This window comes from Pecten maximus, chromosome 9 (genome assembly GCF_902652985.1).
Source record: "Pecten maximus chromosome 9, xPecMax1.1, whole genome shotgun sequence".
In the NCBI taxonomy this organism is placed as follows: Eukaryota; Metazoa; Mollusca; class Bivalvia; order Pectinida; family Pectinidae; genus Pecten; species Pecten maximus.
The window spans coordinates 11,632,577-11,645,822 of NC_047023.1; the positions used below are offsets into that span (position 1 = coordinate 11,632,577).

Genomic DNA, 13,246 nt, shown 5'->3' on the forward strand with positions numbered 1-13,246 from the left:
AATTTACATTACGGGACACGGCGTGTTATATGACAAATTTACATCCGGGGATGTGCCGTTATATCCCGCCAAACGTTACAGAGACAAGTGCCTAATTGGAATAATTTTCCAAGCGTCGCGCTGCCATTGAGCTAATCAGTCTGACGTGATCTTTAACTATCAGCTGATGTTCCACAAATAGAACATCAGAGACCGGAGTGACGGTTTGATCCCCATATCTCGGACATGCGTCAGTAGCTGTGATGAATTATTGACGTGTTGGATTGTGTTATAAGTGTCTCAGTGTCGAGTGACACTACCAGTGACCCGCGAGTAATACATACAAAAACCACTTACACTACACTAGCTAAATATGAAGCAATTTTCATTGCAGACAGGAAACGCAAACTAGAGTTGTCAAATTAAATATCAATGATATAAAGTACGATACATACTAATCATGTTATAAATCAAGATGTGCATATTTATGTACGTGTTCCACATACGACCTGGTACAAATGTGTAAAATGTGTATTTATGTTGTGTGTTTTTGCTTTAAAATATGCACTGGTATGGTGTTCAAGATAAGTTGATGGAATGTACCTCACCTCGCACGAAACACCTATGTGTTGGGTATTTCAAATATCTATTGTTCTTTTATATTCAATAGAAGAGTTAGATATTTGTGTAGGAAAAAATTGTTTCATGATCCATGGAAACTAGTTAGAGCTAGCAATGGAAAATCCTCTTAGATCTCCATGTCGAAACGACTGCAACACAAAGTGATAAAAGGCTTTCCTATAAGTTTAAGTATTTTCGGCTAAGGACTGATATATCTTACGATTACAGGTGTGGTGAACCACTGTTGTGTTACCTATCGTTCCGTATTCTCCGTATTCTCCGTCTTCCACTTCGTCCATTAGTCCCGGCGTCGAGTAGACGTGTGTAAGTAAGATATACCTAGGGGGTTTAGAAGCTTTCCAAAGATCCAGATTTGATAATAGGGGGCGCTAGTTTCAACTTTCGCGGGAGTATAAAAGGCGACGGTTGACGCTATTTAGGGTTCACTAAGTTCGTATACAGACACAGACACTGCAAGGTGTGACACATAGGTTATAATAAAGATATAGACGTGCCTGAATAAGGCTTTCCTATATCAGGGTATTGTACTGTGTATTGATAACTTACGGTAGAGTACGGAGGCAGATGTGCCCGAGTAGGGCTTCCCTTCTCCGTGGGGACTCTAGCAAGTCTATGTGATCGGTACGTCACATAGGTTGTAAGTATTGTAAGTTAAATATATCAGTAGCCTTAAACTTGGGCCCGCTCTAGATCTGGGAACACAGAGTTATACGTGCATGTGCAAACTAGGGAGTGCTCGGTAAGAAGTGAGTACATGTACTCAATGAGTGCTCGGTATTTTGAGTGAGCGGTAGCAGGGTGTACTCAGTGAAGTGAGCGCTCGGTAAAAGTGAGCACTCAGTAGAATCGAGTTCTCACTATGTCAATGAGTATTGAACTATATTACCCTTGTAGCAATTATATAGTTTTAGTATATGATTTATTACCCAGAATTACCCCCAGATAGGGAAGGTTTACTTTAGTCAGAGAGCGCTCAGTTAGTCATGCATGATATTTTGTTCTGTTCTGTGATATATAGTTCTCTGTTAGGTTTATTGCAGTTATGATTACTAAGAGAAACTGAGCACTCATTGTGCTGTATTCTTGCTGTATAGATAGTTGGTACTGTTTATTTCTGTATATATTTGCACTGAGGACTCGAGTAATACTAATCACATGTTAGACAATATGTATCACCAGTAGTGACTGATACAAACCCTGTAAGCGTCATACAGGTCACGTGGTAGTTGCAGGATCCCGTTATATATATGTATAAGTATATTTATTGCACAATAGCAAACTGCCCCGGGAGATCATAATACAGATGCTGCAGACAAACTCACGTTTTTTGTAAACCCATACGGTTCGGCAGATGTGTCCCTCTGTTTTTTTGTTAAGAATTTCGAAGTTAAATTCTAATACTAGATTATCTGTCCCTAGTTTGTAACTCATGAATCAGACATATCATAGGGACCAAAATCATAAAGCTCAATTTTATTTATAATTTTAATATTTTAGAGACAGGGGACCAGTCAACCTCTGGTTGTTTGAGGCAACTTACGTTGGAAGCTTGCAGTATCGCGGATTACTTACATATAATTATGCATCCTATGTTATGATATGACAACATAGAAGCGACACAGAATCCTATTTAGAAGCCATGTATTTTTGTCTTTCCTGTTCTTGTAAGTATTCATTCTGACACTATCTGCCTAGACATCGTGTGACCTAAGCTGTTGAGAGGATGTTTAACCCTAAACAACACAAACCAATCTGATTGTGTTATGCCAATCATTCTGTAGTATATTCTCCACGGACATCTATTGTCTATAGCACGTAAGGACACGCTAGAGTCAGCGTTCATTCAGACCTGTACATCAAATGCTGGTAATTGAATCGTTTCTGAGAATGCCTATGTCCCCGTGATGTTCAGTTTGAAGAGTACAATCATTTCAAATACTCACACATCTAAAACCCTCTTCTGGACAAAAATAAATTGACGCCGTCTCGTTCCACAGCCAATATCTTTTTCACTAGGCTTATTGAAATATGTAAGCGTCGATTTAATACCCCTGAGAGTAACCGGACAGGATTATGCTTGTAGTAAATAATCGTATGGATATCGGCTCAGTTCCAGGGAATCTTTGGTGAATCTACGGGGTCCATAGTATCATTTTAGGCACTATAGGTGGCTTTGACTAAATCTATCATTTTCCTGTAGAAGGGTTAGGTGATCGTTGTTAGTGATATGTTTTACCTATCTCCCGATGTATCAAATAACAGAAAGTGTTATCATGATCTATAACATAAAATGTTAGAACGACCAATACGAATTTACCGAAGATTATTCCAATGAATTCTACGTATGTGTTGGAATTGATCGTAATCAGATTAACTTTTAGTAGTCTATCTTTGACATATATGATACATATCCACTGCTGTTACAGGCATGATACATTTTAGATAAAAGTCTGATTTCAGACGTTTTATCTCATTTTGGCTGTAATGTTAACTTTAATATTTCATCATTGAAAACACTACAAATTGGGATTTCAGATTCGTTTTTTACACCCAGTAACTTTCATCCCTGGCTGGAAGCAGATCGATGCATGATCCATAGATATTGCTCGACAGTTGATGCAGCAAATATCATTATGACCGGTGCAGTTTTGTTTGGTTTGGTTTTGCTTAACGACCTATCTTCTAATACTGGTTTTCCCTGAGTGTGAAATGTATTTCATCGGTGAGTACATGTACCTGTGTGTATGAGGGAGGGTAAGCGAGAACAGGAGACACGCTACTAACATTCTACCTTCAAGGTAGACCACTGGTAGAGAATTTCAGTCGAGGGTCTATGCCAAAGAGCTCTCGATAGAGAATATATAATTGATACAAAAAAAAGTAAAGATACATAAGCATATAACAACGTCAATAAACAGTATCTTGATAAATCTTGCCAATACGACGTTTCTAGTAATCTTCCATAGATTTTTATACTATATACATGTATATCCCCGTATGTGCTGGAATGATTTGCCTATCGACGTGTAAAAACACTCTACTTTATAGACAAAGAATGCCGTTTAGAAACCTGTGCATTCCTAATATAGCACCAATATCGTGTAGGTGCGTGAAACCCACACTCACTACTCATACTTACAACTGTTTATCAAATCGAAGTCTGAAAGTTGTGATGAACCACTATAGGGAACACTTGGTAATTGCTCATTTTTAGAAGTAACTGGTATTTGTATAGAAACACAAACTATAACTTGTATATTTAGAGTTGAGTTATGTCATATGTATGTAGTTTTGATATTCGCTACATTGAGGATTTTGATGTCGTTTCGGTTTCTTTTAACTATCTGTTTATTTTCTCTATGCTCTCATTAAAAAGGCATTTACTTATCATTCCATATACAAAATAAGATATTCCTGGAGGTTGTCTATTCCTGGTGATATAGATCATGGTGTTCGCTTTGACAGTATATGTATGACCAGATCATTTTGCGTTTCACAGATACGGGTCTATGTGACACTCTGCAGTGACAGGACATACACGTAACCCAGACATCTGCACGCGAAACTGACATTATCGTAACAAATAAAGGAATGCATATAATTTGATAGCGAGTAAACAGTGTGTAAATGTACAACAAACATAAATGAGGTTTGACAGCAATGCCACAGGGATATACTTGACGGTTAGTTTATTCCTGTCCAACTTCAGTCCATTAAATTAGCATTCTTTGTTAAATCTTGTCGTAAGTGACCTTGCTCAAAGATGGTGCTCTTTTATCAGATGTCATTCTCCATGAAAAATATGAACTGGATGGTGTGCGCTTCGTAATCTTGTCAAATCTTCAGATGCACCAGTGTGTTTGATGAACACGCGTAAATCGTAGGCTATCCATGAACCCTGGTGTCATCTGAAGCTATTCGAGATGAGAGCCAACTGACCTGGAATAGGACTTATAATAGTGTAACATATTTATTTGAAGCTTTTTAGAATCAAAGTCACCAGCGAGATTGCCATCACATCGCCTTATTGGAAAGAAGTGTGTTGGCATACATGTTATATCGGCAATATACAGCATGGTAACTAATAAATGATACATCAGAAGGCCTATCGTAAGGAAAATTTTGTCACATTCCCTGCCAAACTCTGGTTTTTCGTTAAAGCCACATACTCCCAAAGAAATATGCATAAATGTTTTCATTTTGACCCTTTCACAGATTTCAGACTTAGTATATACCCAACAAATTATCGTGAATCAAAAACTGGAGGAAAATGTGTATTTATGAAAGTAAAGGGGAAATTCCCAAAAATGATAACTGGGTCCGACGGACCAATATCCTATCCAAATTAGTCCCACAATGCAACGGGCGGGTTGTTAGTCAACACCAATGGCGAAACGCCAAAAGCATGTACCTGCCAAAATGTAGACAGATTCTGACAAAAAGAAACGTTAAAGAGACTGGGATCGGCAAACCCTGAGGATTTCCTTATAAGAATTTATTCGTTGGAACTAAGCAAGAGAAGAAAATGGAATAAACTCGAATTCCGATTTTGCAGAACGTTCAAATTAAATCGTCAATAGGCAAGTTCACGCATACTCGATATGTGATCAACGGCCATGTGTAGTTTATGTGTACTGTAAGTTGCTGTAGCCTCGTTCACAGCTCCGTGACAAATATTGTTATGAAAATAAATGCGGCGAGTTATTTTTATATACTGATGTCGCAAGGTTTCCATTTGTCAAGCGTCCTTTTCAATGGTCATTTTAATGTTAGGAGAGCGTGAATGAGCATTTGGGATTGCCATTAATACATGTGCATAACAAGAATTTTAGGTTATTTGGGAGTATGTGACTTAACCCTGGTTTTGTCGTTCTATCTTTATATACTGAATTTAAATTCCATTTAATTAAAACTCAAAGCTGATATCAAATTCGTCGATAGCTAAATTAATGCAACAGCTGCTTGAGTTAGTGTAGCGGTGTTGACTTACGATGCATAAGCTTTGTTACAAATAATTGATGTCATTATTGTGACAAAATATTCCGACAAACAATAATTAGGGAAATTAGTTAATATCATTTTCTGCTGCTTAGACGGCATACGACCTCGGTCATCAAAAGCAGTGTTGGCTAATTGACGATTCCAGTCCAACAACAACTAAAGCACTTTTTATTTATATATATATTGATATTCTTAAATCATATTCGTGGAAACATTCGCCAAGAAATTTTATAAATATAAATCATAGAAGTCAACGATAAATCATCGAAGACAAATGCAATGCTTTCTTCCTCATTTATTACGATATGACATTTGACCCGCAAACAAACAGACATGACATCTATTATCATTGTACATTTCCCTTGTACACATTGACGCAGCAAATTGTGACTTTACAGAGTCGATATCCTGTAGACATACATATATTACACGGAGAGAAGTAAGGACAAACAATTCTGTTGGTTTTGTCAACAACAAGAGATCAGACAGCGCGGAAGTTCAATTTTCCTAGCCAATACAATAACAGTCATCTTCAAACAAGATTCATCTTCGTCTCGGGGAATCATTTTGCTACACAGGCGCGGAGGTTTGCCGCGGGAGTTAATATAGTGTCAGAGATATGATGTAACGTCTTCTTAACTATGTATGTGACATCACATATTAGTCGGGCCAGGAATCTTCGATGAATGAAAATTGCATTCTCTTACACTCGATGCCACTGAATGTGTGGCCGAGAGAACTTAATTCTCCATTAAGAGTGCACCTTTCTGCGAGAGTGTTTCTCTCACCCTCTCACTCTAAGGCCGGCGCCGTCGGGCAAGTGCTTCACAATGTAATCAGTATAGAGCAAGGTCAATACATTGGTTTTGCTCGGGCTCTCAATAAAATATCAACGTTGAATAAGCCTAGAATAAAAATAAACCGAATTGTCACAGATAGATGTATCACACAATGCATATGCATTGTTATTGTACTGTTTTTGCAACATTGTTTTTTGTTGTTTTTTTTTCTTTTTTTTTTCTTTTTTTTACGTAACCACAAAAATAAATATAAACGATTTTAATATTAGATGTAGGTGATTTCTTCGCCTTTAATATAAGGTGTCTACGTGTATCTTTCATCCGAAATTCAGGCATTGAACAATATTTTCTAAGATAACTTTTCTTTGCATGCACAGGGATTTTGATAGTGTCTGATTTGAGCAGTTTTGATGACTGGAATGCCTCGCAATACTTGTGTGATATTATTCACAACCGCCATTTGCATTTCAAGGTCAAAACAGAATCAATATGTGCGCCTTTATAGAGTCATAAATGGTCAAATAAATGTCCCTTTTGCATGCTTTGGATACTTGTTAGAATAACAAGATGTTTGTTTTTTTGGCAATATGTGATTTGTTCTTCTGAAGCATGTATTTTACAAAACTTGACAGTTGTCTTTGATAACATGCCGAAAAGTCCGCGGCATGATATGATAGATACAAAGAATTGATTTCAGTTATTTCTTTGAATTTTGGCACGAGTAGCGAAATTAAACTGATGCAGTTTCTAACCGTTCTACTCTCTGGATGACTCTTTGGTTATAAAGTATGCATCAAAACAAGGAAGACATTGTAAAGAGCTTGCTACTAAAATATGAAGCATTGTAAACTCAACATAAGGCTACACAACTAGTATGACGCTACACATTATAGTTAATCTTACATGGACCACAACGGTATATGCGCTCTTCTCTTAATATTTCAAAGCTCAGGACTAAAACATGTTCTGCATCGTCATTTATTTGAGAGATACTGTAAGTGATTTTTTTAAAGAAACAGGAACCATGGACTCGCTGTTCTTGATGATAAAATCTGAAGTTATGAGATTCTTTGGCTGATTTCTTTACTATTCTACGTTCGCTATATCAATGTTATCGCGTTAGATAATAAAGTTACGGAACGTGCATTTACGGTGGGCTTTCCTATTATTAACGCATGCGATGCCTTTTACGTTGGGATCCAAGGTTTTCACATCGACACCTTCCTTGACGTAACGATTTAAAAGGGGAGAATAAAGACGGTGGGTGTTCTTGAAAAAGGAGAAGATATGTACCCCTAATGTTTAGATAATGTGTTGGAACCTTTGACCTCTTAACGAGCTGATTTATAAATGACCCTCACTCAAGATGACATGTCGAAACGTAATATGCATGTCAAACATTTACGCTAATATCACTACCGTGAAAAAGGAGCAGAACAATGCATTTTTCTTTCTATATTGGGATATATTTTACAGAGCCACCCGGTATATAAAGCCATATAAAGCCGTGTCGGCTTGTCAAGCAGTATAAGATGGCATGGCCGTCGGTAAAGACTATCCTGGCTTGCTACGTGCTCTTCATGGTGTTGACCAAATATTTACCGCTAAGATAGCTACACATAATGTTATTTACTGACCGGAACAGCTCTGTAATTAGTACAATGAATTGTTCAGTGTATTATTACATGTACGTGGTTAACATCAGGGTGCATTGTTCGGGGGTAACAATCCGTACTTAACCCCATAAATTGTTTAGGAGGTCGTAAAAGTGTCGATAGTTTACTTTTTGGCCAGCGATACGTCCTTGTCAGATATAACAATGCTTTGATAAATCTATTTTTGATACCTATGCTTAGAGTCGTTATTTTTAGGTGGTATCTTATGATTCGTAGTCAAATCGAATTTCACTTAAATGAAACTCCTTCTTTGTCAAGTTGTGTTGATGGATATGTTGGTATTATCATATTCAGTTTAAAAACCCTGACGCAAGATTGTATTTCTGACCTGTCATTGTTGATGACGCAAACTATTTGCAAAGCATTGCATACACTGGTATGCGTTTTGTGCAATACAACATATATCCGTTGCCAAAGTACAAAGCATTTCTCATATCCAGAATAACTTGTCTGTTCATCAGCATTGCTGCATCATTAATTATCCGACAGGTTTATTATGGAAGACATGTAGCACCCATAGCACGATATTTATTTTGTTCTGTAATGCTGCAGTAAAGTCATTAATCGAAATTAATGATGGGCACCTGTTGTATACATCAGCACTTCGATTTATTATTCATGTTTGGTCAACGAAATATAAGAAACCTACGTCAATAGACCAATGCATGTATCAACTGATTCCATTAAAACATCTTAATCCGGCAGAGTTTTATTCTGGTTTCAAGCCGTAACACTCATAAAAATGACATCAGCGGATTATTAGTTAGATGGCCGCTGGACAACTTTGACATTTGCTATTTATTTTATAAATATTTTCTATTTAATGTATTTAATTCTTTGTAAGAATACAAGTGCCATGTTATGTGACTACAGTAAAACCTGAAAACATTTATACGAAATTGAAAAGTTTTCTGCTTAATTGCTTTCAATACACTGACCTTACAACGGGTCACGTGCTCACAGCTTCGTGCCCCAATAGAGCTACTGGTGCTGAAAGCGAAAGGTCACACAATCGATGACCCCGACATCGTTAGTATTTGGCAGCTATTACTTATAGTAATTTACAAAAGCCTATATTTAGAACAAAGTGGTTTTCACAATTGGGCGTATATGTACACAAACCCTCAGATCGCCATGTGTGTTCTCTGATACTCAAACGCTGGCGCATTATTTCTGCTCTCACTAGTAGTGATTCTGGGTACAAACGGAATTCATGTTCATATACATGTAAAAGCTATTCTTCATAGCGGTAAATTAACACATTTGCTTCGTTACAGGCGAGCGCCCGATACCTGGTCGAATGGAAACTATGATACTGTGAACTGAGATTTATGCCCTACATCAGACATCACGGAAACAAAGGTAGGACCACCCAAATACAATATTTTCCATTATCTGTTTGCTGGCTGCCATGATATAAATTGTCTATTACTTCACAAGGTATCTCAGGCCAGTATGATATATTAAGTATTTGTTTTCATAGCTGGCTTTATTTTATATCATATACACCCTAATTAGTAAAGCAATCACGAGATTTTAATGACACATACTGTATTGAAATGCACAAAAATATTTAAAACAAAATGAGAAACACAATTTTTTATTTATTTATTTATTTTTTTTTTTTTAATCTTAATATTTGCTTTGTTTTCGTTATATCATATCAGCAATTACTGACTATCATTCTAAACTAAGATTTTCCTTTCTCAAATTTGTAGGATTAATTAGAAAAATAAACAACAGAATAGGGTAACTTAATACTCTCATCACACGGGTCCAAGAGGATATATACAAAATCTATTGAATGTCTAGCTCATTCACAAAGTTAAATACATAATGTTATAAATTCTTTACTAAAACGATATAAATTAAAACATAATTACACACAACACATTTATTCCTAATTCTGGAAACTAGAGCATTTAAGAGCTCACTCATAGTGGAGTTGAAGTGCAAATCTTGTCAAGGCATCATATGTATATATAATGACGCGACATTGTTTCATACATCTAGATCTCCTATAGCTTCTACATGTAGCATAACACACATGGTTCGTTAGACTCACATAATCGTAAGTGGCCTCGCGACCCACAAAATCATGGCAACTGTACTTTAAGATTGGCTGGATACAGGGTTTATCAAATATAAAATCTCGCGACGTATTAGTATATTCAGGTTATTTATAGAGAACATTATTCAAATTTAACTTTCATCTATATAATTATGTCGGTCTTGTTGATATGACCTATACGCGCGGTATTTTACACCGACGAACAGTCTTTGTGAAGTGTTTCCTGTCGCTGCAGATTGTAGTCACGTTACCATGGTAACATTACACAGTTTATTTTAACTTATAATCATAATACCACTAAAGCTACAAAGAGTTATTCATTTAAAGCTACAACAACTTAATAGTCAGGTTAAGTAATATTAAACAATGAAATATCGCACGAGCTAAAACGCATATTGTCAAAAGCATACCATATTGTCTACATTAAGAGGACATGTACCTTACTTGAGCTGGACTCGATATTAGATATATCTAGTAACTTAATCATAAAAGAAGTGTGTGGCTTGCTTATAGTTAATAGTGCTAGATTTGTAGATCATACAATTACTGTTTAGTCGGTAATATCTGCGGAGATTTAACATCACTATATTCGCGGTCATTCAATAAAGCGCGAAAATAAACATCTTGCGAATATTTATATGTACAATCAAATGCATATTCATGCACATAATGAAGTGTTTACTGCAAAATAATAATAAGCTGTAGGGACGTGAAATTATTTACCCACGAATTAGGTCCGACTATGAAACCGCGAACTTTGATCGCTACACAGTATACAATTAAAGTTTAAATAGTTATTGCTAACCTTTTAAGTCCCAGTTTGGTTATTCATACGCAATACTTAGAATAGTAATTCCAAGTGTACTAAAATATACATTGTCTTTGACTGCGATAAATACCTTGACCCGAAAATTGTAGAAACACACTACTACTTACACTGAAAAGGTGTACACAAAATCTAAGGGGTTATCAAACATCTATTAACTTAACCTTGAGATGAAATGATTTGTTTTACATGTATAAACAATTAAAAATAAGGACGGATGTGCTAATAATAGCATGGCTTCTAAAATATGTAATATGAAATTTAAAACGACACTCCACATGTTGCCTTAATTAATAAAGTGTTTAGAATACCGTGAAAGCGTTTGGTTGATATTACAAATAACGTCTGTTTAAGCCGAACAGCAAATACGTCAGTGAGTAGAAAGAGATGTGTCAAATTCCGAGGCAAACGTCACTTTGTCAAGACAACTATACAAGTGAAATACACAATGCTGTACGGAAAAAATAAACACTTTTGATCAGTCGGTCTCCTTCGACAGACAAAAGACATGACACACTTTAACAGAGCTATTGGCGTGATATTACAATGTACAATTGTACAATTATCTGCTAAATGCACATGCTGACCTACGTGTTTCCGTTATATCCTTTCCGCTGGCTGAAAGCTGAGGGATTTCAAAATGAGCGATATAATGTAAGATCATACAGCTACATAATTGTAGGTGGACTTTTTGAATTAACAGGACATATTTAATAGTATGTTCTGCGATCGTTGTGTAGATTTATCGGAAACAAAACAAATACGGCCGATTTATTTACTTAAGATTGCAGATAATATCACAGATACTCTTGCTTGACGTAAGAGCAAAGCCATAACGGTGACTTTTGTAACAGTATTTCTTTGCTAGGCGATTCACTGCTCCATGCAGATCTTCACAATTTGTGCTTGAGTGATATTGTACTAGTATGCACTATGGGGTTTAACTACCTCACTATCGGTTATGGGGATGAGGAGGGGGAGTAATTAATACAGTTTGAAGAAAATGTCAAGATTAATATATATTTACCATCCTTTTTCCACCGTTCCACTTCCATGCAAAGCAAAACGAACGATCCATTTTCATTAGAAATAAAAAGCAACGAGCGTTTCTCATTACCATATGTATACGTTTCTCTAGGAGTATATTTTCTTAAAAAAACACGACGGGACCAAAATCAATTTGTACAGAGGGCGAAGTCGTGTGAACGATTCGTTGAACCCGTGGTTGACATTACATGTGTTGAGTTTGACGGCAAAAGGGGGACACCAGACTATTGGTATGCCGTAGGGAAATGGTTGTGTATCTCTCCAAGCAGACTTGTTTGTTTTCATATGAGGTAATGCATTAGAGGTGATATCAGGTCAGACATTTGAAAGACCACCAGTATCTTCAATCGCACTTTCAGAATTGCTTAATTTACTCTTCGTAGTAGATTTCGCCGTTAGCTTCATGATTATGAAGTTAAGATAATATGAAATAACTAGAACCAACACAGATTTAAAAGCTAGATGTTTCTGATGAACCAGACGAGCCTGGATGACGTAGAACATCTAGTCGTATTTCCCTTGTAAAAGAAGGTCGCATTTGTGTCTGGATAGATATTAAGTTTGCTTTCCGATTTTGTTTACAATTTTGTATGAGCGTATTTCATGCTTACAAATAGGGTCATACCTACATCATTGAACCGCTCTTTATATTGTGAGCAGCTTTATTTGTCAACTATCAATAAACTAAGATGAAAACCACAAGAAACAAAGATAAATATGATGCACCAGTACAAAAATGTACATGTACCTCGATTGCAAAGGTTTTTTGAAACAAATTATTTTAAACATTCAAATGCTTCTCAATATGATATAGAAATAACTACATGTATAATCTTTTGTAATTTTTCCACTCACTATGTCGTAGATTACACGCGAGATAGATTGTGATAACATCATACACCGCGTAGTGATATCACATGCTCCTCCGCGTGTCTGGCAGAAAAAAACGAGGACACTTTTTATGGGGCTTCTTCAGACGTGCTGTTTGCTCGATTTATTACCACTATAAATTAAGAACAGCCCAAGGTAAAGTTAAGGTTTAAAAACAAACCTATTAGAATGCACTTGTGGTGTTTTAAGCTAATCACAATAATGCTGCTGATGGGAACATTGGGAGGGGCATGTTATAATGGATTGTACATACAGTGTACCTACATTTTTCATTGAACACACATTGTATATCTAGATTTATTAAAATCTCAAA

The 13,246-nt window shown here is 36.3% G+C and overlaps 1 protein-coding gene across 2 annotated transcripts in view; it reads left to right on the plus strand.

Moving 5' to 3' along the window:
• Positions 1 to 13,246, plus strand: part of LOC117334608 (growth hormone secretagogue receptor type 1-like) — a 73,358-nt gene that overhangs the window by 5,256 nt on the left and 54,856 nt on the right. For both annotated transcript variants that reach the window (XM_033894309.1, XM_033894310.1), the window contains exon 2: positions 9,376 to 9,460. The gene's annotated coding sequence lies outside the window, so the exon portion shown is untranslated. The remainder of the gene's footprint in view (positions 1 to 9,375; positions 9,461 to 13,246) is intronic.